Source organism: Protobothrops mucrosquamatus, unplaced genomic scaffold, assembly GCF_001527695.2.
Source record: "Protobothrops mucrosquamatus isolate PMUCROS unplaced genomic scaffold, P.Mucros_1.0 scaffold1573, whole genome shotgun sequence".
Lineage (NCBI taxonomy): Eukaryota > Metazoa > Chordata > Lepidosauria > Squamata > Viperidae > Protobothrops > Protobothrops mucrosquamatus.
In genome coordinates this window covers 121,900-127,372 of record NW_015387737.1, presented here as the reverse complement: position 1 = coordinate 127,372, position 5,473 = coordinate 121,900, and positions in this window count along the sequence as shown.

Below are 5,473 nucleotides of genomic sequence, written 5' to 3'. Positions count from 1 at the left end.
CCGTGGTGGTGCAGTGGTTAAAATGCAGTATTGCAGGCTAATTCTGCCGACTGCCAACAGTTTGATCCTAACTGGCTCAAGGTTAACTCAACCTTCCATCCTTCCGAGGTCAGTAAAATGAGGACCCAGATTGTTGGGGGCAATATGCTGACTCTGTAAACTGCTTAGAGAGGGCTGTAAAGCACTATAAAGCAGCATATAAGTCTAAGTGCTATTGGTATTATTATATAATCAAGATGTTTACATGAAACAAAATAATTGCAACTGCAGTCTAGAGTCTTTGAAGAGGACAGCCAGACATGCACATAGACAATTTACTACTGTAAACATGTTGGAGTTGTCACTCTGAAAAACTGTCATAGAAACCTGGCTGAATTTGAAGGTATGAAGTATTTAGTCCATAACAAATTATTGCAAATAATTGCAATCTTTAACTTTCTCACCACTCAAAGAATTAGTATAACACTATATTATAGAAGAAAGTAATAAATGCTTGTTGTTGTTTTTTTTAAAAAAATAGCAATGGAAAATTTGACAAATTCTAAATTCCTGCAGTGTTTCCTCAAAGGCAAATTTCTAATGGCTTCAATTTTTTACTGGAATAATACTTTTGGTATCAAGATCCTCTCACCAGGATTTGACAATAAATCATAGACCGCCTGATTTGACACAGCTCAAGTTACCTAGTCAGTATGGACTTTACAAAAGTGTCTCAGACATGGCTTGGGTAAGTAAGAAACTTTATTACAGGAATGAAGCCAGATGAAATATTTGATTGCCTACTGTTAAGAGGAAGGCAATATTTATTTCTTATACCTTCAGAAGTTTAAATCCAATGCTTACCCTTTCCGTCAATTAGCAGACTTCTTGTTCAACACTTGTTGATCTTGAAACTAAGCAGCTGTTGAATGTTTCCATCTTTTTCTGGTCCACTGTCTCTTTTCTTAACTCTTGCTGTAGAAGCCCTATTGAAGCCAAACATTTTTATGTACAGTGTATCACTGAAGGACCAGTGACAGTTTCTTCTCATTAGAGATTACATGTGGTATCACTGAAGAAGCAGGCTGAAAGAAGAAAGATGCCTTTGTGCATATATGCATGTTGGAATGCTTGCTAGAGCAGGATAGACTTGAACACAACTTTGGAAGGAAACTCTTTGCATGTGCAGCTTTACATCCAAATATTTTTTTTTCTACAGACATTATTGCTGATTGCATGGATGTCTACAGAAGCTAACCTTAGAATAACATCAGCAAAGGATCAACATAATGTTTACATGATATATGTATGTGCAAAATATATAAGTCTTAAGTATAAATATCATAGTCTCTCATCCTTTGTCCCTTTAGTTGCCTCAAAAGTTTGTATCTTTGTCTTTCTGCTTCATGCTTGGAAATTACAACTCTTTGAAAAGTATAAAAACTATGTGATCAACCCAACTCATTCTTTTCAGGATACACTACAATATTATCCTTCAAAAAATTAGAGCCATGTTTCCTTCAAATCAATTGCTGCTCAGTAGTGTATTATACTAAAGAATACAATAAGTAGAGTGTAGTCCTAAAATATAAGGAACTTACTAACATATAGCATAGTAAGCTTAAGAGAAAGGTGTTAGAAAGTTTCATAATAATAGGCAGCATTTGCTACTTAGAAAAACTATTAATTATCTCCAGTTTGGCAGAACTCCAAAGAAACAATGCTTAAAACAAACTTGATCACAGGTTTATGATTTATATAAATATTTAATGTAACTTTTAAAAAAGTAACAATTTTCCACCATTTTCCAGTCATCCACTAATCCAAAAAATCTGGAGATCAAGCAGCACATCTTAGTAAGAATTGTTTATAAAATAGCCTGTTGCTGACTATTACATTCAGTAAATGAATAAATCATCAGGCGCCATTAGAAACACTTCTAGAACTTGGCTTAGTACAATTATGTTTGAGTGTGCATAGAAGCTGTGATGACCTCCCCAAAAATCCATAAAAAGCAAGAAGGAAAAAGAAATTGAGGGAAAAGATCAATAGGAGGATGGGATGTGCATTATGTGTTTCCATAGTGAGGCACTTGTCACACTGGTTGATACAATACTTATATAGTTCTACCTGTTATCCTTCTGTCAAACAGAATCAGCTATGAGGAATCAAAGAGAGAGACCAATCTTCTTTTGGGGTGCTTTCTTTCTACAGTTTTTTAAGTTATAGACATTTCTCTGAGGCAGTCTTTTAAAATGCAAATTCCTGAGATGTAAGCTCTTTTTATAAATAAAAAGATCTGTCAGTAGTAGTTTGAGTAGTGAATTTTCTCTCTCTTTTTTCTTTTGTGAAGGAGATGTAATTTTTTTTTAAGGAGAGGAAAATGAATGATAGTTGGATTTCATTTGATGCTTTTATTCATGCTCCTGCAAGTCTGGTAGAATCAGGATGCTTAAATATATTTCTGTGTAATGTATGCCTGAATTCTTGTATATTTTTCTGATATAGATTTGGCCAAGTTAATTATAAGTATCCAACTTGATGAATGCAATCAAAAAAGCCTGTTGAAATTGCTCCCTTCTGCACTCTTCCATGCTGTGTGGAAAACAACTCATAAATGTTAGGGATCTTGCAGAATGCTGTCTGATATAACAAAAAAAGCTTTAGGTGCAACTACAGCATTCCATAAATCATGGGGATGTATGAACAAAATATTGGAGCCTAGCCAGTGTAAAGTGGCTCCACATTGTATCCTAGAAGCAAAGCAACCCCATTGCTATTATTGTATGGTTCTGTAAAATTTAGAGAGTTCTCTTGGGGTGTCATTGGCCTAATGAGTTAGTTGATCAAAATTAAACTGGAGCCTAAATATGTCCTAATGCAGTGTCCTTATGATGCCAAATGTTATTGTTTTACCTCTTTAAATTCAAACACTTGTCTCTTTTTTCATGGAATAAAAAGAGACAGAATAAAGAATATAGCATCAAACTTAATGTTTTAGGAAAATATCATTTCTGTTTCCTTATAAATAAAAGGAACCATTTTTCTTTTTAAAATTGTTGTTTACTTGACACATGAAATTCATGCTGTACTTTAACCAACAAGAGTGGGTGATTCACTGGTGGGATATGTGTGCAGTCTCCAGTCTTCTCTGCGTGTTTATTTAAAAAGATTAGCAGCCATTTGTTGATCGAAAACAATGCAAAATGATCTTGAGTATGTTGATTTTTAAATATTCTTTGAAGATTGCAAGCAGGGCCTTTGGCAGAGGTCTAGAGACCTTTAAAAAAAGACATTATCTGATAGTTTGAGATATTTATCTCTTGATAGGACTTCTGGGAAAGAAATAGTTAACTGAAGGCAGCTCCACCAAAAGCAGAACTGATAACCACAATGGAATGAAGAGCTGGTAAGTACACCAGCTCTTTATAATTCTTCTCTGGACCACGTTATTTCTAAGCATTGTTCTAGTGGTCTCCTAGTAGAGTCCTAAGTCGACGTTTTTATTTAAAAAAACCCATCTAACAGTTATAGGCATGGAAAAAGGATGTTAGAACAAATTACTGGTAATGAACAAGCTTCATCCTCAATTAATGATACAAAGAATGTCATTGCTGGGTGTGAGTAACCAAGAAATCCAGTTCTGGCTCTTAGCTGGTAGCAGCTGGAAATATTTATTGTATTTTTATTTATTTATTAAACTTATATGCTGCCCATCTCTCCTAGAGGTGGCTTACAGTCATAGCTGGTAAATGGTCAAAAAGAGAACATACAGTTGTGATTGGTCCACACATAATAACATCAATTATCACTGTGACATCTACTGCTACCAACGCTGGAATGAAGTAGACAAAATGGCGCACACATACTGGACATATCTGTTGACATACATAACCATGAAGCACTGTTCAAAATAGCCATAGGAACTGCAGGTGCATAAGAGTAGAACAGTTCACAGTCACAGTCATAGTCACAGTTGTACCATGTAAAAAATAAACTAGTAACAAATTTGCTACACTAAAACTTTTGTGTAGCTGTAGAAGCAGCAGAAGACCAGAAATGCATCCAATGGTGACAGAATGAGCCATAGAGAGAGCTGGAAATAGCTGGGTTTCTTTCTCAGATTAAACTGACCTTCTGTATACTTGAGAGTAACATCTAAAATCTAAAATCTAGGTTGATAAGACTTGACAAGTGCTTTGGAAAGCAGTAGTTACACATCAGATGGCCAGATGGCTCTGGAGAAGCCAGGTGCCCAGTCTCTTCTGCAGTTCAAACCAAAAGAGCCATGAAGGGCAATTCCCAGTGACTGGAGAGGAGATGACATGCTTGGAATAGCCCAAAGCAGAACCAAACCCTCAATTGTTTCATCAGCCAGGTCAGCAGTGAAGTATGTCACACTATATCCATGTTGAAAATTACATTGGAAGAGGAGAGAAGACACTACTCTAAAACTGGAAGAGCTAGAGCTGACCTTAAGGCATCTCAGGAGTAGTCTGGGATGAGACGAAGACAAGATCATGAAGACTCGACAGAAAAAGAATGCTATACTTGGAGTGAATTGAAGAAGAGTACTCAGTCTCCATCTCTCAATGAAAGAAGCAGTCACTTTAATTGTAAATACTTAGGGACATCAGAGAGCCAGTAATCCCCTAGGTCCAAGTTCCCCAAAACCTGATTTTTTAAAAATTAAAGTTTAATACTTACTTGCAAAAAATTAGTTTTCTGAAATCATTAAAAATGAATCCTAATTTTCCTATTCTGTCTCCTCTCCCCTCCCCTTCTTTACAGAGAAACTCTTAAGGGAGGAAGATATCCTTCCATAAAGACTATATTAAATGAGCGTAATGGAGGTAAGTCACCTAATTCTCAAATTCTATTTATTGGTTTGGTTTGGTTTATAACCTATTTGTCTAGGCAGCTAATAAAGTTTAAACAGAAAAAGTAGAAGAGAAAAGATTTAAAAAAATCACATCAGAAATACTTAACACTTAAAATTTTGGTCAAGAGCTTTATCTTTACAGATTCCCTGATTTCCTGAGGAAAAAAAATGTATTATGATATATAGCCTGCGAGCAATGCAAGTGAAGGCCTTTTCATGGGCCCTTGAAAGACAGGTCTCTGATAGCAGGGGAATCCTCAAAAAGTCTTCTCTTGCAGCTCAACAACTGAAAATATTTGAAACAGGAGATAGAAGGCTTTAACTATTCATACCCTAACCCATATAGGGATGTAAGATTTAATACCAATAGCTTAATCTGTTCTCAGTTAGCAACTGGGAATTAAAACAGTTTTTTGAATCCAGTCATTGAACAATCCCTGACTGTTTACTAGATAGCAGCCTAGCTGCTGCATTTTGTACCAGCTGCAGCTTCCCAAAAACACATTGCAGCAGTCAAGACAAAGCTTGAATAACTGTTCACTAATTTATGAAGGGACATAGCTAGTGTACTACAGTAGAGCTAACTGTACAGAGGAACTATTATAGATATGT